We start from the raw sequence: 22,402 nt of genomic DNA, 5'->3' as shown, positions 1-22,402 counted from the left end.
TGGAAAGAATAAAATAAAAACCTTCCTAAAGCTATTTGTCCAGAAAATAAATAAATAAAAGCCAAAAAGTAATGGTAGTTTCCTAAAACAAAAAGTAAAAACAAATTAGGAAACTAAAAATGCTAGCCTTTTGATCAAGTTGACTTTGATCAATCTTTGACCTCTTTGAGCTTCAAATCAGCTTCTAGATGCTTTTTAGGATGCCAAATAAACTGAATATGAAGTCCCACACGTTTCCCATGCTTGGAAAAATAAGAAAAGGCTAATACAGTAAAATACAGTAAAGTCAGCAAGCAATACAGCAAATTCGGCCAAATTGTTGATGCTGTCCGTACAAGCCCTTTTTGATTGCATTTGAGGCTGCTTTAACTTGATTCCATGACCTCTTAGGCATATGTATTGAACCCATAAAGCATTGGAATCATTTCATGCTTCCCGGCCTCCAAAAATGTACCAAAATTGTCACCCGGGTCCGTATCGGCTTCCACCACTTGGATGCTTAGAATAGGCTTTGTATCTTCAAGTATGGACAAACTATATTGAGATTGATTACCCCCTGTATAAATACTCCCAGGTTGTCCTTAAATCTCTTAATTTGAGCTCTTGTGATTGGCCTAGTCTTCATCCGTGTCGAGTCAGCACCACAGCGGGTTATCGGTTGAGCGGGCTCGGGTGGAATCACATCACTTAACCTCTGGATTTGAAATCACTGCTTATATCCCTGGTAATGGCCATAATTTACAAGAACATTCTGTAGTCTTAATAAGAAGGGGAAGGGTTAAGGATTTACCAGGTGTGAGATATCACATTGTTCGAGGAACCTAGATGCTGTCGGAGTAAAGGATCATCAACAAGGACATTCTAGTCATTGTAGATTCTTATCCAAGACTTGTATCATTTGATGATGCCATGTGAATTGCTAGAAACATGTGAAGTGTATGGCTAACCCAATAACGAAAGTTTCATAAGGGAACCGGAGTAGGCTACCATGAGACAAAAGATTTTCTTTCTAAAGAGATTCTATTCGAAACTATTATACGTCCAAGGTCCAATATTGAAATAATTTCAGAGGTTTTCCTTGACTTTGTCCATGTTAACAAACAATTCAAAATGCCTTGACTTTTTTAGAACAGGTCGGAGTTAAATAGCAATGATTCGAAGCATTTATTTTACACTATTTTGGAAATCCAAGGACTCAATCATATGGATATGTAAAATATAGGATTTCCAATCTTAGCAGGAAAAGGAGGGGAATGGATACTCAATTTAAGGTGAGTAAACAAAATTCCATACTCGATCTCATAGATACATATAGAATTCTGTGGAAAGCCGTATTCGATGAAAGTCGTATGAACGGCTTTGAGGGAGATCTTTCATATCTTTCAAGATCCACCATACAATATGGGGTCAAAAAGCCGAAATAAATTATTTTAGCCCTTATAAAAAGAAAACTAATTATTGAACCCCTTTCATGCTCATGTCACGTTGAGGTACTGCAAAAGAAAAAATTGCAAAATCCGATCCAATTTATCATAATCGATTAGTTAAAATGTTGGTTAACCATATTATGAAACACGGAAAAAAATCATTGGCTTATCAAATTATCCATCAAGCCATGAAAAAGATTCAACAAAAGATAGAAACAAATCCACTGTCTATTTTACGTCAAGCAATATGTGGAGTAACTCCCGATATAGCAGTAAAAGCAAGACATGTAGGCGGATCGACCCATCAAGTGCCCTTTGAAATAGGATCCACACAAGGAAAAGCACTTGCCATTTGTTGGTTACTCAAACAAGCATGAAATGTATACTTGCGTATTCATCCATAGGTCAAATTGGATATGTAATTATTGGAATAATTATTGGAGACTCAAATGGTGGATATTCAAACATGATAACTTATATGCTGTTCTATATCTCCATGAATCTAGGAACTTTTGCTTGCATTTTATCATTTGGTCTACGTACCGGAACTAATAACATTCAAGATTATGTAGGATTATACACGAAAGATCTTTTTTTGGCTTTCTCTTTAGCCCTATGTCTCTTATCCTTAGGAGGTCTTCCTCCACTAGTAGGTTTGTTCAGAGAACTTCATTTATTCTTGTGTGGATGGTAGGCAGGCCTATATTTTTTGGTTTCAATAGGACTCCTTACGAGCATTGTTTATATCTACTATTATCTAAAAATAGTCAAGTTATTAATGACTGGACGAAACCAAGAAATAACCCCTCACATGCAAAATTAGAGAAGATCCCCTTTAAGATCAAACAATTCCATCGCATTGAGTATGATTGTATGTGTGATAGCATCTACTATACCAGGAATATCAATGAACTCAATTATTGAAATTGCTCAGGATACCCTTTTTTAGCTTCTAGAATCTATTTCTTAGTTCAAGATCCCTCTTACTAAATAGATACTATGTTTATATATGGATCACTACGTCGTTACATTATGGATTACTATGTCGTTACATTCCATTTAGGATTAGGAATGGGTGTAATCAGACCTACTTTTTACATATCTCTCATTATTTGGGACCTTATTCATCTCACCTCCTTGGGCTTCTATTGAATCGAGAAATAGGTTTGATTGTCCATCTTTTTGATATAATATATAAATTTAAGATAAGGCACCCTCTAGATAATTCAAATCGAAGCAATTGGATGTCTGATTCGGTCCTATATGACATGACCAATTAATAGAAATACTCTAACACTCCACCTTTGTCATATATCACATTGGAAAGATATCATATTCATGGAATACAATTCACTTTCAAGATGCCTTGGTGGTGAAATGGTAGACATGCGAGACTCAAAATCTCATGCTAAAGAGCATGGAGGTTTGAGTCCTCTTCAAGGAATAATATTGAATATTGAGAATGCTCAGTGAATTGGAATAAGTTCGGCAGCGAATCATGAAGTCTTGGTGATCTTCTCTATTCAATGAATGGGAAGTCTACTTTGAAATCATCCGTCTTGTACCCACCCCACCCCCCGAGTATATGCTTCAATAGGAATCACACAAGGGTAGACTGATACAATAGAAACCTCTCGTAAAATGGCCCCGCCATAACCCAGCAAATGAAGTACATTACATAGTACGTTTTAGGGATTGGCAACTTACCCATTCAGTGACTTTGGCACTGGATGTTCCCAAAATGGGTACTATTCGATTGGGTGAATTCAATAATAGATGCCTGTTGACATTCCAGCCTTCCTTTTCCTTTTAAGGCCTATCCGAAAGAGAAACCAGTACTTCTTGGCCATGAATATCTGAATAGGACGAATCGCTCTATGGATTACTTCGAAACAATTAGAATTAGTCAGTCAACTGGAATGTGTATTATCCATCTAGAATGTGTATTATCCATGTAGGGGTCAATTGAGAAGATCCATCGACCCGAGATGAAGAGAAATGTCTATCTATTTTATTTAGTTATTCAGTTAAACCAATGATTTGTTATTGTAGCAGATAGCAACAACCATTTCATCCAACATGCGTATTTTTAATTTTCCAATGGATTTACATATTTCATTAATGGAAATTTTTTGATGTAGTGAGTAATAGCTCTGGTTGTTCACTGCTCAAGAATTCTTGTTTAGGCAGTTCATACCATCCATCCTTAATGTTTTGATCTAAGATTTCAATTCTTCCATGTTTCAGCAGTAGTATATTGTTCCATGGAGTTGAGGCCCAAAATATGGAAGAAATAGGTGTTTACACGACTTTACCACCCGGTCAATTCTATTCCACTTAATCCCTGTTTCATGGCCACATATCTTTTCGGCTAAGGAATGGGAAACCTTTCTTTTGTTACATGAATCCAATTTTCATTTCATCTGGAAAAAGCCATCTTTTTCTCAGCAATGTCTTTGTCATTTGATCCAATAGCGTTCCATTAGATAGGAACAACTTTGATAAATACTAATAACCCTCGGATGGAGTATTAGAATGGAAAAATTCATTAGATAATGAACTATTGGTTCTAAGCTGTCTATGGTGATGAATCAACAATTCAAAGTAGTTTTCTTGCATATTCTTGATAAACCAGTGTTTATATATAGATGTAGGAAGATCTGTTTGGGAAGTAAGAAGCATCTTTGACATCTCTTCATTTGCAAAGAATTCTCGATGTGAAAACACAGAGACAATAGGCTGATTTTTTAATAGGAAAAAAAGTGAATCTGTAGGTTCCTAAATGAGAAAACCCTTTTTTATCCAAGAACTTGTTCAAAAATGCTGTAATGAAATGAACATAGGAGTTTGTCGCTAGCTATTTGACCAAATAGGATCATTCAGTTCCCATAGAACCTATCACTAAAATACCCCTAGAGAGGGATAAGGTTTTCGATGAGATGGGAAATGAAAACTATTAGCCCCACATGAGGTTTGTGAATAAGTGATTGTTTAATAATGGGCAAGGAATATCCGTCTTTCTGCTAAATAGGACGTATTGAACTCATAACTCATTAGATACTTTTTATGGATGTCAACTAAGTATCGTAAGTAAATTGCTTCCGGTTGTTCAATCATTTGATAGTAAATTGCTTCCGGTTGTTCAATCATTTGATAACCAGAGTCATTCGTTGATAAGTGATCACTATGAGTCAAACTCAATAGAATTTGATCAATCCTTTTTTCCGTCGTTAAGGTGGAGAACTGAACCAAGAATTCTCTTTCTTTATCATCAATCGAATCATTGTTCGAGACCCAGGATTCTATTTTATCATCAATCCAATCACCGTTTACGTTTTTTGTTTTTCTTATCAATGAATAGATCTCTTTACTTGTGTGACTTAGATGTCTTGTATTTCTCGAAAAAGTGATTTGATTGATAGGATTTAGTATGATACTTATGAAATCGATGATATCGATGAGATTGATATTCAAATATTTCTTCTTAGAACGTATTGATTTGACCCTATAGGCGGGACCACCACCCCATAGCATGTTGCCGCCAAAAGCAGAACCGCGTATTTCTTCTAAAGATTCTCTTAATTGTTCCAGAGCAATTAGAAAGAGATTCTTTAATTAGAAAGAATACAGTTCAGATGTGATATCTATCCAGAAGTTTTCGCAACTCAATCATGTATGATGGAATCATCAAAGATTTGACCCTTTTGAACTCTGTCTGTAACTCACTATAGGCTTAAGCAACAAAGAGGTGTGTCCCAACGAGATATCCAGCAACAAGAAGAAGGAAAAGGATTGAATAGAGGAATTCTCAAACATTTGGTGATCTCAGATGTGTCGATATCAATGGTGACTCATTGTTTCGATGAATCACTTCTTCAGACAGAAGAAGATTATGTAAACACTTACTCGAAATCTTACTTATTAGATTCCACTATGAAAGACATAGTTTTTCTGAAGAATTCACCATGATATATCTGATTCACGCATAATATCATGTAAAATGGATACAAATTTTTGGCTGCTACTTAGTATCGGCAATAGGTCTGAAAAAGTATCTAAAAATATCAAATTTAGATATTTGTATCCTGTCGAAGTAAGGAACCATGGCATATATGTTTGGAATATATTCCATTTTGAGAGAGTTGAAAAAGCACTATCTCATTGAAAGGTTCTATACATCCGCCCTTTCTCAAGGCATTTCTTTAGACAAAGACCTCATTTTTTCCTTTTTTCGGATAATAAATATTTCTCAGAACATGGATTGTGAATCAAACCCATGTTTGAATTGAAATTGAGATACTGATGCTAGTTCTTCCCTTCTGAATTACATAGATTCATATATGAAAGAGGTTAGCAATAAGTTCTTTCAAAGTTGACTATTTATCCTTTTGTTAGAAGTGTTTCAGCAATATCTACGATCGAGTAAATAGCTCTACGAACGAATGGATTTTATCAAATTGGAAAATGGAAAGATTTGTACAAGTTATACTTTTCATCACCATTTTATGGAAAATCATTAGGTATGAATATGTTAGACACTTGTAACTCGATTGGTGAAATAGTATCTCTCTACAAAAAATGTATTTCTTTTTATCGCCGCACAAAGAAAATATTTTTTTGCGAATGAACAAGATATTGAGGAATTGTCAATATGTAAAATCATAATTATTGATACGGGCCTTTTCCACATAAAAAGGGAATCCTTTGTTAGAATCGAAGTAGAAGTGATGTGGATTATTCAAGAATTGAAGTCGATTTGCTTTATAAAAAGAAGATATCAATGAATTTCTGTGAAATGGTTTCACGGGATTCAGACAATTGTCTTGATCGTGGGATATCATTGAGAAATAGGAATCCGTGTTATCAAAAGATTTCCTGCGATTTTTTCTAGTATGGAATGAGTCAATCATCCACTTTGGTATCTTATTAAACAAAAATTGTGATATTTTTCCTCCATTGATCAAGAATTTCACTTTTTGGGAAGTATCATGATCATCCAATAAGAAGGGTTTCCATTTTTTCAAATGAACAATTTGAAGACCTATTGATTCTAGCAACTGATTGCAAAGTTGATCATTTGGACCTTTCAATTTATAAATGTGGATCTCGGACTTATGAATGGGGATATTCCCAAAACTCACAAAGAAAAAAGGAAGTGAGTTAAACAAAAAGATAAGAAACTTGAACAAAAAAAGAAGAAACTTGGACAAAAAGAAAGGAAGTGACTTAGACAAATCTGTTTTGTCGATAAGCTCAGACCAATCAATCGAACATTGATTAATATGTAATTGATCGAACACTACTTGAAAATGAAAATGGTTCTTCTGCTCAGAAATGAAATGTTCCAAATGTTCCTATAAATTCTTGCTCCCATTAGACCATTTGTACCTATATGCATTAGGATCCCGATTCATGGATCTTTCGGTTCAAGAAATAAAGAACCATTTCTTCTGACTCTTTTTCAAATTTGTTAAATGTTGGTTGATCATATATTTCATTATAGTTCTATGATTCAAAGTATCATTTCCTATTTGATCCCTTTGAATTCCATATTCGAAGTTGCGATCGGATCTATTCATTAGAAAGAATCGATTCAATACATTTCTTATGCACCCGTAGGTGCTATATTTGATTTGAATCAGAGTTCTGATCAATCTAATTGATTGATTGCCTCCATTATGTTGTTGCTAGTAAATACCACTATTTTTGGTTATGTATCTTCCAAATCATTCCTGCAAGAGGTCCGAACTCATTTTTTTATGATCTTTCGATAAAAAGATTCATTTTCTTCATAAAAAATAGGAGGTAGAACCAATAAAGATTTCTTTTTAATTCATCCTTGGAGTTGAATACCTCATTCAAGAATTGTTTTTGATTCAATTTGTAGGAATCAATAGAAAAGGCATATCCTTTTTAATACACCATATCCGGCTCGGTTATTGATAGAATGAATAAGTCTGCCATTTCTTGAACTTTTGATTCAAAATCATGGTGTAACATGTATCCCCCCCTGTTTCGATCATGAAATAGATGAAATAAATCAAAAAATGGATTTTTGTTTAAGAATAAAATCGTATTGGAACTATCCAGTTCATCATTCAGAGCCATATCACATCCAGGATCTGATGAAATAGGATGAATTGAGATGGAATTTTGTGAATACGTAATTATCTTGAATATATTAACTATTTCTTTATTTTCCGATCGGTTGGAAAAGACAAAAGAAACATCTTGTTCTTTCTTCAACAATTTATGATCTCTAATGGACCCCTCAGTAGGATTCGAACCCCGATGAAGTTCAGACCATCTGTCAGAGAAAAAAGAATGAATGGATCTTGTAGGATTCCTAAAAAATTCTTCGATTTCTTCCAGAAGTAGATGATTATCCATCTGCTTCTCATGTTTCGTGAATAGCCGGGACATTGAGGAATATCCAGAAAGGTATTTAGGGCATCGGTCTAGTTCTATATTTTTTCATTCCATTTGAAGAAAGAAAGGATCCTAAGGAATCGATCTTTCTTTTAGTTGTAGAATCTCTCTTTGATTGATCAATGTGTGATATTCTGAATCCTTGTTATTAATGGAATCAAAATGATCTCTGGATCGATCAGAAGATCATTTCAATTGGCTAGAATCTGTTACTTGAACAAAACTGTATCTTGTGGAATCATATTGAATATTTGACAATACATTCCGTACCTTGCTAAAAACTGATCCTTGTTTACCAACCACACTTTGTCTAACCAAATCCAATTCTCTCTCAATATGTTCCTCAAAAAATCCAATTCTTGTGGGTTCTTGCCCTAACTAAAGAAGAGATCTTGGCGGAATTGCCACATATGAAATTGAGCACAATTTTGCAAAGAAATAGCCCACTTGTTTCTCGAGAAAAGGAAACATGCTCAATATCATTTGATAGAATAGTTGACCCAGCTCTTTGTTGTTTGAAGAAACCCTCCGCTTTAATTGGTATTTTTTCATGAAAGCAAACATGAGATAACAAATCCAATCTTTCAGTAAGATTTCGAATAGCTATCCCAAAGTCAAGTTGATTATGTTTCACCTCTTCCTCAGAGAAAGACGATGAAACAATTCCCAATCATGGCCCTTGTGGATCAGAACATCCATAGAATATACAAAAAGAAACTCTAGATATTTGATATCTTTCTCTTTCAGTGAGATCTCAATTCCAGTGACGGTTTGATTAGATATCTTACAACTAGAATCCCTCTTTTTTCTGATCCAGTTCCTCCATCATCGCGAACCAAAACTAGATTCAGGCATGATACACTTTTTAGTTATTGAGAGAACCCAAGTACTCTCTTTCGGATCCAGGAAATAGCTCTCAGAGATCTTTTTTCCTTTTGGAAGATACAGGAGCGAAAAAATCAACCTATTGATGTTGGAAGACCTAAAAGAGTCTTCCAATGTATCATTTCTGGATCCAATGAAATTCATAGGTATAGGAAGAAGCCCTATCAAATAGAGATTTTTTTCTTTCGACCATCTTTCGATTGTTAATACACTATATAAGGACCACTACTACAAATAGTACTACACCCTTGATCGTGAAATATTGATTGCTTGAAAGTAGGATACTCCAAATTCGGGAGTCCAAGAGTTTTATAAAATGTTCTTGATGGAAAAAAAAATGTGAATGAAAGATCCCACTAAATTGAATTGGGTCCACGAATCTAAGAAATAGTGAGAATTTTTTATCTCTCTCGATATCTCTCTTAATTCAAAAATCTAGGATTTCAATTGATTTCCTTTCAGTGTGTCCTCCTAAATTGCATTGATTTATCCTAAAGATTTAATTTGAATTGGAATTTGGTTAGTTACTATGTACGAGGATCCTCGCTAAGCATCCATGGCTGAATGGTTAAAGCGACCAACTCATAATTGGTGAATTCGTAGGTTCAATTCCTACTGGATGCATGCCAATGGGACCCTTCAATAGAATAAGTCTATTGGAATTGCCTCTGTATCAATGCAATCTCATCATCCATACATAACGAATTGGTATGGTATATTCATATTATAACATATGAACAGTAAGAACTAGCATTCTTATTAAGACTATAACTAATAGGGAAGAAAATATATTTATGGATGGAATCAAATATGCTATATTTACAGACAAAAGTATTCGGTTATTTTTGAAAAATCAATATACTTCTAATGTCGAATTAGGATCAACTAGGACAGAAATAAAGCATTGGGTTGAACTCTTCTTTGGTGTCAAGGTAATAGCTATGAATAGTCATCGACTCCTAGAAAAGGGTAGAAGAATGGGACCTATTATGGGACATACAATGCATTACAGACATATGACCATTACGCTTCAACCGAGTTATTCTATTCCACCTGTTAGAAAGAAAAGAACTTAAATCAAAATACTTAATAGCATGGCGATACATTTATACAATACTTATATCCCAAGCACAGGCAAAGGAGTCGTAGACAATCAAGTGAAATCCAATCCATGAAATAATTTGATCTATGGGCAGCATCATTGTGGTAAAGGTCGTAATGCCAGAGGAATCATTACCGCAAGGCATAGAGGGGGAGGTCATAAGTGTCTATATCATAAAATCGATTTTCGAAGAAATGAAAAAGGCATATATGGTAGAATCGTAACTCTAAAATATGATCCTAATCAAAATGCATACATTTGTCTCATACACTATGGGGATGGTGAGAAAAGATATATTTTACATCCCAGAGGGGCTATAATTGGAGATACCATTGTTTCTAGTACAGAAGTTCCTATAAAAATAGGAAATACCTTACCTTTGAGTGCAGTTTGATTTATTGATTTATGTAATTGGAAGTAACCAATTAGGTTTACAATTTAGAAGTAACCAATTAGCTAGAGCAGCAGGTGCTGTAGCGAAACTGATTGCGAAAGAGGGTAAACCAGCCACATTAAAACTACCTTTTGGGGAGGTCTGTTTGGTACCCAAAAACTGCTCAACAACAGTTGGACAAGTGGGGAATGTTGGGGTGAACCAGAAAAGTTTAGGTAGAGCCGGATTGAAATGTTGGCTAGGTAAGCGTCCTGTAGTAAGAGGAGTAGTTATGAACCTTGTAGACCATCCCCATGGGGGTGGTGAAGGGAGGGCCCCGATTGGTAGAAAAAACCTGCAACCCCTTGGGGTTATCCTACACTTGGAAGAAGAAGTAGAAAAAGGAATAAATATAGTGATAATTTGATTCTTAGTCGCTGTAGTAAATAGAAATTGTTTCTTCATCTTTACAAAAAAATAAAAAAAAATAGGAGTAATTAATTGTGACACATTCACTATAAAAAAAAAAAACAAAATTCCTTTTGTAGCAAATCGTTTATTAAGAAAAATAAATATGCTTAACACAAAAGCATAAAAAGAAATAATAGTCACTTGGTCCCGTTTAGTTGATACTTCAATTTAAATTTTAAAATTTTTCTTTATTTAGTCTTTATTTAGTTAATATCTATAGTGTATTTAGTTAATATATATAGTATATATAGTTAACTATTTTAATATTTTTAATATTTGTTTGTTTAGTTTAAATATATATATGGGTGAATGATGGGAATTGAACTCGCACATGGTGGATTCACAATCCACTGCCTTGATCCACTTGGCTACATCTGCCCCTATTACAAATTACAAACTTACAAATTACAAACAAATAAGTCAATTTACACCATTTATCATTTTTTTTTCATTATTCAAACTTAAAAAAGAAAAAATGGAATTGAAAACTTTAAATTTAAATGTAAAATAAAAAAATTTGAAAAGAGGATATCAAAAATAAAAATTTCTACATAATGAATGTATGGGTATGTTGAAGTAAAGATGAAGTAAAGAAAAAAATTTAAGTAAAAAAACTCCTAAAGGAGTAATACCAAACTTCTTGCTAGAACAAGAAATGATTATTGCTCCTTTATGTTCAATAACTCAGTATACACTAATACCAAAGTCTTATCCATTTGTAGATGGAACTTCGACCGCAGCTAGATCTAGAGGGAAGTTATGAGTGTTAAATTCATGCATAACTTCCATACCTAAGTTAGCACGGCTGATAATATCAGCCCAGGTATTAATTACACAACCTTGACTATCAATTGTAGATAGGTTGAAATTGAAACCATTTAAGTTAAAAGTCATAGTGCTAATACCTAAAGTAGTGAACCAAATACCTACTACAGGCCAAGCAGCTAGGAAGAAGTGTAAAGAATGAGAGTTGTTGAAACTAGCATATTGGAAGATCAATCATCCAAAATAACCATGAGCAGCTACGATATTGTAGGTTTCTTCCTTTTGACTGAATCTATAACCTTCATTATCATATTCATTTTCTGTGGTTTCCCTGATCAAACTAGAAGTTACCAAGGAACCATGCATAGCACTGAGTAGGGAGCCGTTGAATACACCAGCTACACCTAACATGTGAAATGGGTGCATAAGGATGTTGTGCTCAACTTGGAATACAATCATGAAGTTGAAAGTACCAGAGATTCCTAGAGGCATATCGTCATAAAAACTTCCTTGACCAATTGGATAGATCAATGAAATAGCAGTAGCAGCTACAACAGGAGCTGAATATGCAACAGCAATCCAAGGGCTCGTACCCAGACGAAAACTAAGTTCCCACTCACAACTCATATAACCAGCTACACCAAGTAAAAAGTGTAGAACAATTAGCTTATAAGGACCACCATTTTATAACCATTCATCAAAGGAAGCCGTTTCTCATATCGGGTAAAAATGTAAACCTATCGCTGTAGAAGTAGGAATAATGGTACCAGAAATAATATTGTTTCCATAAAGTAAAGATCCAGAAATAGGTTCACGAATACCATCAGTATCTACCAGAGAGGCAACAATGAAAGTGATAATAAATAGAGAAGTTGTGGTCAATAGGTAGGGATGATCAAAACACCAAACCATCAAATGTAAAGACATGGTAAAATTGCAGTCATGGTAAAATCTTGATTTATTTAATTATTAATCATCAGGGACTCCCAAGCACATGAATTTTCTATAAATAGATAATCGAGGGCTTGTTATTCAACAATATAACATGACTTATATACCCATGTCAACCAATATTCAACATCCATAGATATATCGAGGTTTTTTTCTATCTAGATTCATCCATTTTTTTTTCAATAAACTGAATAAATAAATTGAATAAAAATAAATAAGTTACAAAATTTGGATTAAAATTCAAATTTAATTTAGATACATATGATTTCGATAGAATAATTAGAATGGGTTGGCTGGGACTCGAACCCGGAACTAGTTGGATGGAGTAGATAATTTACTTCCTAGAATTAGAAAATAAAAAATAGGCAAAAATCTTTCCCCAAACCGTGCTTGCATTTTTCATTGCACACGGCCTTCCTTATGTATACACCTAAAATCTAGCTCCTTCCCTAGACAAGCCTCTAACAAAGTTGAATATTCAGTTGATCAACCTTTACTCTTACCATATGAACATTTCATAATAGACGACTAAATAAATTTTTTGTTATCTCTTCAGCATTTAAGGATAATTTCCATTTCCATGGTCGAACAACCAAGCATTCATGATTGACCAGATCATTGATGCAAACAATATGCAAATACCAAATTCGCCCTCTATATAACCATTGAACAGTCAAATAAGTTCTTGGAAAAATCAAAGAAAGAACCCCTTCTTCATGCATAAAGAACTCTTACAATAATTCCAAATCTAATATTTTCAAAAAAACCCGTACAATACTTTTGTGTTTACGAGCCAAAGTTTTAAGACAAGAAAGTCAAAGTATATATTTTATTCGATACAAACTTTTTTTTTTTAAGGATTTGCTGAAATAATGAGAAAGATGTCTGCATATATGGGCAAATTGATCGATAATCTCAAAATTTGACGAATCGGCCCAGGTCAACTTACTAACAAGATGTCCTAATTCGTTACAAAATTTCATTTTAGCCAATGATCCAATCATTGGCCTAATTGGAACTAATGTATCAAGCTTCTTTATAGCATTATCCATTATAAATGAATTTTCTAGCATTTGACTCCTTACCACTGAAAGATTTAGTCGCACACTGAAAAGCTAGCCTAAAAAGCCGAAAGAATGGTTGGCTAATTGGTTTATATAGATCCTTCCTGGTTGAGCCCACACATAAAAATGACATTCCATAAAAGGACAAGAAAATATTTCCATTTATTCATTAGAAGAGGTGTATCTTTTGAAACCAAAATAGGTTTTCCTTGATATCTAACATAATGCATGAAAGGCTCCGTGAAGAGCCATAAAACTGCTGGAAAATCATTGGAAAAGACTTTTTGTACAAGATGTTTTATTTTTCCACAAAAATAAATTCGCTCAAAAAATACCCCAGAAGATGTCAATCATAAATGAGAAGATTGGTTATGGAGAAAAAGTAAGATGGATTCGTATTCATAAACATGAGAATTATACAGGAACAAGAAAAATCTTGAATTATTTTTCAAAAAAAAAAGAAAAAGATTTTTCTGGAGTAATAAAACTATTCCAATTATAATAAAAGCCGTAATAAAAGCAAAGAAGGGGCATCTTTCACCCAATAGCGAAGGGTTTGAATCAAGATTTCCAGATGAATGGGGTAGGGTATTTGTACATCTGATACATAATTTAAATGTGGGAATTTGTCCTCTAAAAATGGAAATATTGAATGAATTGATCATAAATTAGAATATTTTGTGATTTCTGGCCTCGAAGATACTAATCGTAGGAATTGTAAGGAAAATGGAATTTCCACAATGACTGCAAATCCCTCAGATATCATTTGAGAATACAAATTCTTGCTGTACCCAAAACATTTATTTTGGTTAGAATCATTAGCGGAAATAATAAAATGATTATGGTGATACATTCGAGTAATTAAACATTTTACAATTAGTAAACTAGATTTATTGTCATAACCTACATTTTCCAGTAAACTCGATCCATTTAAACCATGATCATGAGCAAATGTATAAATATACTCCCAAAAGATAAGTGGGTATAGGAGATTATGTTGCTGAGATCTATCTAGTTCAAAATATCATTGAAATTCATCCATTTGAAATTCGATTTGAACTGAAGATAAGGGGTTTATTGGGTTATCAAATGATATATAGTATGATACAGTTAAAACAAGGTATTATAGTACAAAAAAAATAGATACCTCGGAAAAAGGTAAGACCATCAGCAGACTCTCTATCCTCTCTTTTTTCATCTAAGTGGTTTATGTTCAGTCTAAGATAACAAGATGGTTAGAAATCCTTTATTTTTGCAATCCAATCATTCTTTTGATTTTGAAAAAAAAAAAAAAAAAACTCTTTATCAATATGCTGCCTTTTTCTACACATTTATCTCCACCTCATAATGGAGAATACCTAATAGGTAGGACTCATAAAAAATGGATAATCCCTCATGGAAAAGCCTTTCCCATGTCAAGCACTAATATATTTTTAACGTTTAACTAGTTTGGGTAATCATTCGGATAATCATTCAAAAATGAAGACCAAAAGCTCGTTACTCTTTGTTTCCCTATAATTGGGGCCATAGTTGGGCTCTGTCCATTTATTCACTCGACCCGACTTGAAATTGATTTTCCAATTTGTTTTTTTCGGCCACACCAAGAATTCAAATAAGGGATGTAGACATAAGAAAAAAGTAATAAAGAAAAAAAAAAAGAAGAAGTAGAAAAAAGCTCGAATTTCATCAATCAATCAATATAAGTAAAAGAAAAATGCTTAATCCCCCTCTTTTTATTTGTTCATAGAAATCAAACTAACCCCCATTACCATTAATGGTAATACCCAAAATTGAAAGTAGGAATAACAAATTAAAAGAGAATAGTAGAGAAAAGACTATACAAAGCTCTCTAGAAGTGATCTCCACCTTCTTTATTTATATATTTCTTATATATTTCATTTTGATATATTTCATTAACTTTTCATTAATTGACTATCGTTTGGTGATTAAGGGTAAGTTCCGTAAAAACCCCCGCTTTCTTTGAAATATCATGACCAATTCCTATAGGATGAGCGCCTTTTTCAAGGAAATATAGAATAGCAAGAACATTTAAATAGATTTGATTCTTTATTGGGACATAAAAACCCACTTTCCGAAGATCTCTTCCTTCTCTTCTGGATCGATCATCAATTGCAATGATTTGATAAATCGCTCACTAGGATAGATGAGCAATACCCCCTCAGAAACATATAAGAAGTTTTCTCCTCATACGGCTTAAGAAAATTGGAAATTTTATGCATGTATAGAATGATAAGGTCAAATATATCCATAAAATCATCAAATCAACTAGACTATGATTTCAATACTTATTCTTTCCCCCACCAAAAAAATTTATTCTTATTTACAATTTGCACCCTCATAACTCAAGTTGGATAACTCTCAAATAACTTAAGGAAACCTTTTAGGCATTTCATTTATTGAGTGGTCTTTTACTCCCATTTTGTTTGTCTCTTTTAGAACCTCTTTTGATTTTGCACTCTGATCGAGTTGTTGAGTCAATCGAAAATGGTATTTCCTTGTTCCAGGAACCTTTATCTTTGCCTTGAATCATTGGGTTTAGACATTACTTTGGTGATTTTGAATCGTTTCAAAATGGCAGCAACATACCCTTTTTTTATGATTTCTTTCTATCAAAGAATCATACGACTGAGTGATTCTTGTGTAATACATTTGATTTGATCAAAAAAGTTTTGCCAATTCTAAAAAAATTGACTTTTGAATTTAAAACTTGCTTGAATTGGAGATCCCTTCTTGTGGCTTGAAATTTATTACCTATTGCTAATGGGGAGAGATCTTTCATTAGGGTTTGATGCTCCTCAATAGAGATCACCATAATAATAGCTTGCTTGTGGAACTTGGTACTTGAATGCCGGTATTCTTGTACAACTTGGCCTTTTCCCTAGTGCACTGCCATTGAATCTGCTAGTCCTCTTCAAACCCAATGGGATAGAATTCCTTGCGAATTATAGTTTTCAACTTCTTCCGTGACAACCCAAAAATGTCATGGTTCCTCATATATGCATTCCATCAAGTTAGTGCATAATTTGATGATTTCTTTTGTTTTTCTTTGTTTGATCCAATCTGTTCTGTCTTCTTTCCGACGGATCCACCCTATTAGATTAGAGAAGGGCTTCCTATTCTGTATGACAACAGAACGAGCATTCGCTGGATGGCCAAACATTGAATGAAATGTTGGCATGGGGTTTCGGCAATTTCAATTCCATTTTGAGTGTTTTTCAATTGAAATGGATCTTGTATACACCGGTTGTAGCACACGTTGGACCATCCAAACAAACTAGCAGAGGCACTACTATGGCAAAGACAACAGCAAAAGCACTAGTCACCTATCAGCAGGGGAAGCAGCATAGGTGATAGAAACTAACTAGGGTTTAGGTACCAATTCAAAAAGCATTCGTTTAGCTCTCCTTAGGGGTCAAGACCAACCAGCCCTAGAGGTACCACACTAACAGCGACATCCCAACTTGATACGGATCCCTACCTCTCATAAAGTGCAAAGAGTAATTTATCAGATTCGTGGGCATTCTTATGAAGAAACACTTCTGATACTTGAAGTCATGCCCTATCGAGCATGTTCTCCTATTTTAAAATTGGTTTCTTCTCCAACACCAAATACTAATCATAATAGAGATTTCACCAAAGCAAAGTTAAAAATTAGTAAAGCGGAAGTCACCGAAGGCATTACTGTGAAAAAATTAAAACCTCCAGCTCGGGGACGAAGTTATCCAATAAAAAGACCCACTTGTCATATAACTATTATACCAAAACATATAGCTGTACATTATTATATAGACTATTTAAAGAACAAAATTGTCTTTGAAGAATTTTAAGGTTAAATGACAAATATTTTTTTATAATAAAAATACAAATAAAATACGCCATATTATGCTTAAAAAAACATGAATGAATAAAAAAAAGAAGTAGATCGATATGACATGTCATGATATGTATAGTAGCGGGGGATTATGGGACAAAAAATAAATCCACTTGGTTTCAGACTTGGCATAAACCCAAGGTCATCATTCTCTTTGGTTTGCACAACTGAAAAATTATTCGGAGGATCTACAAGAAGATTAAAAAATATGAAAATATCTTCTAGTGTCGAGGGAATTTCATGTACAGAAATTCAAAAACGAATCGATTTGATTCAAGTCATAATCAGCTCATCGTGAACTAATAACTATTATAGAACTAATAACCAGCTCATTTTTTCGCATTATCTAGATATAAAAAACTGGTCGAGATATGATATATTGGTCATATCAACGTAGCAACTGAAATCTTTTTTGCATAAACAAACAACAAAAAAGAAAAAACGAATATAAGTCTGAGTTGTAAAGAAAAAAAAAATATGCGGATAAATCAAAGGATTAGAAAAAGTGAAAAAAAAATAAATATCAATGATATATGATTCCAATATGTAAGGTCTATGATTCATCTCATAACGAGGAATGTAATAAACCATTAATACTAATTGGTCTATAATTATACAAATCTGCTCATAGAAAAAGAATCAAGAGCCCCAAGCTAATAAATACTGAGAGGATTGACTCGAGAACAAATCAAATTTCATTAGGGGCTCCGTTGTAGAAGTCAGACTTAGCCGTTAATCGAGAAGTGATGGGAATGATAGAACCTATGAATACATAAGATTATACTGAAAATGAATCTTAATGATTCATTGGGTAGGATGGCGGAATGAACCAGAAACCAATTCATTTATTCTGAAAGTTCATGTCATAGACTAAACCGACAACTGAATATTGAAAGAGTAAATATCCACCTGTGAAAATTTTGATTTTATTGGATTTCTAAATTTTAGCTGATCCGATATGATAATAAAATGTAAAACAAAATAAAGATTCGTTATAACCTTATAACAAAATTACTGTATCTATACTATTATCTCTAATGTATCTCTAAATAAAAATTCTCTATAAATCGAATCCATGTTTAGTTAGATATCAAAACAAGAAATAAAAATTTCTAATAGATTAGATGAAATTTCAAAAAATCTCATGAATCAATATATTTTTTTAGTATATTATTCATTAAATAGGTAAATATAAATACATAGATATTAGTTTTTAATCGTTTCCGTCGCGAGAACCTGGATGAGAAGAAACTCTCTTGTCCAATTCTGTAGTAAAGATGGAATTAATAAACAACCATCAACTCTAGCCCAAAAGAACCAGATTTCATAAACATCATAGAGGAAGAATGAAATGAATATCTTATCGAGGTAATTGTATTTGCTTCGGTAGATATGCTCTTCAAGCGCTTGAACCCGCTTGGATCACATCTCAACAAATTGAAGCCGGTCAATGAGCAATGACACAAAATGTCCGTCGCCCTGGGAAAGTATGGGTACGTATATTTCCATACAAACTAATTACAATAAGACCTACAGAAACTCGTACATGTTCGGGGAAAGGATCTCCTAAATATTGGGTAGCTGCCGTCAAACCCGATAGAATACTTTATGAAATGAGTAGAGTAGCAGAAAATATCGCTAGAAAGGCTGTTTGACTAGCGGCATATGAAGTCAATTCATTATTTCGGTATAGGAACATAGAACCAAAAGAAAAGGCTTTTTGGATGAAGAAAAAAAAAAAAAAACCAATTTCAGGTTTCCTTTTTTGTTTTGAACAAACAACATTTCCTTTTTTGTTTTTCTTACTTCGCCCTTTGTGTTAAGTGAAAAAACAGATAAAAAAATGATTCAACCCCAAAGCCATTTGAATGTAGCGGATAACAGCGGAGCCCAAGAATTAATGTGTACTCGAATCATAGGACCTAGTAATCGACGATATGCTCATATTGGTGACGTTATTGTTGCTGTAATCAAGGAATCAATACCAAATACACCTCTAGAATGATCAAAAGTGATTAGAGCTGTAATTGTACATGCTGGTAAAGAGCTTAAATCTGAGAACGATATGATCATACAATACGATGAAAATGCTGTGGGTGTTATTGAACAAGAAGGAAACCCAAAAGGAACCCGAAGTTTTGGTACGATCACCCGGGAATTAAGACAGTTAAATTTCACTAAAATAGTTTCATTAGCACCCGAAGTATTATAAGAAGAGACCATAACATAATTAATATAATTATTATAGTTATAATATTTAACTGAGTATTTAACTGAAATTGATTAAGATTATTTAGTAAATTGAGATTTATTATTAGTAGTAGAGTGGTTGTGTCTCATGTATATGCCTTTAAGAATTCATAATTAAAAAAAAAAAATAAAACAGAAAAAGAGCATGTTGATTATATCAAAATTTGAGTAAAACAATAATCTAAGTTTATCATGAATAAAGACACTATTGCTAACATAATAACCTCTATACGAAATGCTGACATGAATAAAAAAAGAACAGTTTGAATACCATCTACTAACATTATTGAAAACATTGTTAAAATCCTTTTACGCGAAGGTTTTATTGAAAAGATGCGGAAACATCAACAAAACGACAAAGATTTTTTGGTTTTAACCCTACGACATAGAAGGAATAGGAAAGCACCATATAAAGCTGTTTTAAATTTAAAATGGATCAATCGACCCAGTCTACGAATATATTCTAACTATCAACGAATTCCTAGAATTTTAGGCGGAATGGAGATTGTAATTTTTTCGTACAATTACAGCAAAGGGGCTCGATTAAAAGAAATTGGTGGAGAACTTTTGTGTTATATATGGTAATCCTTCTGATATATGAATTATATGTGGAACTTTCATATTTGTATAAAAAAAAAAAAAAAAAAAAAAGAGAAAGGGTGGTTTTCTAATATCACCCCTCCCGTATTAGTTGATCCCTCAAGGAGTTTGACCTAAAATGAAAGAAAAAAAAAGGATTCATGAAGGTTGAATTACTGCATAACTGCCCGATGGTGTAGTCTAAATTCATTTAGATAATGAAAATCTGATTCTAGATTATGTTTCAAAAATGATTATAAGTAGTTTTTTATATATATATATATATACGATGAGGAAATCGAAGCAAAAGTGAAGCAAGTCATTTTGATTCAACCAGCAAATGTATAGTTTATAGACTCTGAAAAAAGATTCCAATGATTATATGGTTTTTTCAATTTCAACATTCATTTTTGGGGTATACAATTCAAAGTTAAAAATTTCAAGCAACTTATTTTCTTCCAATAAAGAAAGTTAGAATTAAATTAAGGAATGATAAATATGAAAATAAGAGCCTTTGCGCATAAAATTTGTGAAAAATGTCGACTGATCCATAGGTGGGGACGAATTATAGTAATTTCTTCCAACCTGAGATATAGAAAAAGACAATGATAATCCTTCTAAACAAAAAAGGACTCCATAAATCTAAAGGAACCATTGTACAAATACAGAAATAAAAATAAAGGATCTGTTTTGACATGAAATGGATATATTCATATATCTCTGACTTATATTTGTGAGATGATAAAATATGGAAAAATCTATACCAAGAACTGGTTCACATGAGAATAAACATATTGGTTCACGTAAAAATGAGTGTAGAATACGAAAGGGAGTTATTCATGTTCGAGCAAGTTTCAACAATACTATTGTAACTATTACGGATGTAAGAGGTCGAGTAATTTCATGGTCTTTTGCCGATACTTGTGTATTCAAGGGTACAAGATGAGGTTTGCCGCTCAAACCACAATGGGAAATGCTATTTAGATAGTAGTGGATCAAGGTATGCAACGGGCAGAAGTCATGATAAAAGGCCCCGATCTCCGAAGAGATGCGGCATTAAGAGCTATTCGTATTAAGTTTCATCCGAGATGTAACCCCTATGCCATGTAATGGCTGTAGACCTCCTAAAAAAATACGTGTATAAAAATAAACATTGAAGATATTTCAAGAGAAATAAATAATTGAATGATCTAATAAAATAATATTACTATGGTTCACGAGAAGGCAACAATATCTACTTAGACACTGCAGGGGAAGTGTGTTGAATTACAAGTAGACAGTAAGCGTCTTTATTATGGACACTTTATTCTAGCTCCACTTATGAAAGGCCAAGCCGATACAATTGGCATTGCGATGCGAAGAGCTTTGCTTAGAGAAATATAAGGAACATGTATCACATGCGCAAAATTTGATAAAATACGACATGAATATTCTACCATAGTGGGTATTCAAGAATCTGTACATGAAATTTTATTGAGTTGAAACAAATTGTATAGAAAAGTAACCTTTATGGAACTTGTGATGCGTCTAGTTGTGTCAAAGGTCCCTGATATGTAACTGCTCAAGACATCATCTTACCACCTTTGGTGGAAATCGTTGATAATACATAGGCTATAGCGAACCTAACGGAACCAATTAATTTGTGTATTGAATTACAACTCGAAAGGCATAATGGGTATCATATAAAAATGCCAAATAACTTTCAAGATGGAGGTTATCCTATAGATGCTGCATTAATGCCTGTTCGAAATGCCAATCATAGTATTCATTATTATGCGAATGGGAATGAAAAACAAGAGATACTTTTTCTCGAAATATGGACAAATGGAAGTTTAACTCCTAAAGAAGCACTTCATGAGGGTTCCCGAAATTTGATTGATTTATTTATTCCCTTTTTATATGAAGAAGAAGAAAATTTTGATTTAGAAAAAAACCAACACAAAGTTACTTTGCCCCTTTTTACTTTTCATGATAGATTGGCTAAACCATATAAAAATCAAAACGAAATAGCATTGAAATCTATTTTTATTGACCAATTAGAATTGCACCCCAGGGTCTATAATTGCCTTAAAAGGTCCTATATACATACATTATTAGACTTTTTGAATAACAGTGAAGCAGACCTTATGAAATTGAAACATTTTCGCATAGAAGATATAAAACATATATTGGACATTCTAGAAATAGAAAAGCATTTCGCATAAATTTTAATGG

At 33.3% G+C, this 22,402-nt stretch overlaps 1 non-coding gene and 4 pseudogenes across 1 annotated transcript; 3 read left to right on the top strand and 2 right to left on the bottom strand.

Moving 5' to 3' along the window:
- The first annotated feature begins 1,800 nt into the window (after positions 1-1,800).
- LOC132799864 (NAD(P)H-quinone oxidoreductase subunit 2 A, chloroplastic-like) lies at positions 1,801-2,376 on the top strand (annotated as a pseudogene).
- A 1,746-nt stretch (positions 2,377-4,122) lies between these two features.
- Positions 4,123-5,705, bottom strand: LOC132799909 (protein Ycf2-like; annotated as a pseudogene).
- A 3,586-nt stretch (positions 5,706-9,291) lies between these two features.
- Positions 9,292-9,365, top strand: TRNAM-CAU (transfer RNA methionine (anticodon CAU)). Its single transcript has one exon. It is a non-coding gene; the product is annotated as a tRNA-Met (tRNA).
- A 464-nt stretch (positions 9,366-9,829) lies between these two features.
- Positions 9,830-10,666, top strand: LOC125419252 (large ribosomal subunit protein uL2cz/uL2cy-like; annotated as a pseudogene).
- An 892-nt stretch (positions 10,667-11,558) lies between these two features.
- LOC125419942 (photosystem II protein D1-like) lies at positions 11,559-12,379 on the bottom strand (annotated as a pseudogene).
- Positions 12,380-22,402: the final 10,023 nt, after the last annotated feature.

Source organism: Ziziphus jujuba, chromosome 11, assembly GCF_031755915.1.
Source record: "Ziziphus jujuba cultivar Dongzao chromosome 11, ASM3175591v1".
Classification (NCBI taxonomy): Eukaryota; Viridiplantae; Streptophyta; class Magnoliopsida; order Rosales; family Rhamnaceae; genus Ziziphus; species Ziziphus jujuba.
Note: the sequence above shows the minus strand (reverse complement) of the source record. Positions and strands in the feature narration are given on the sequence as shown.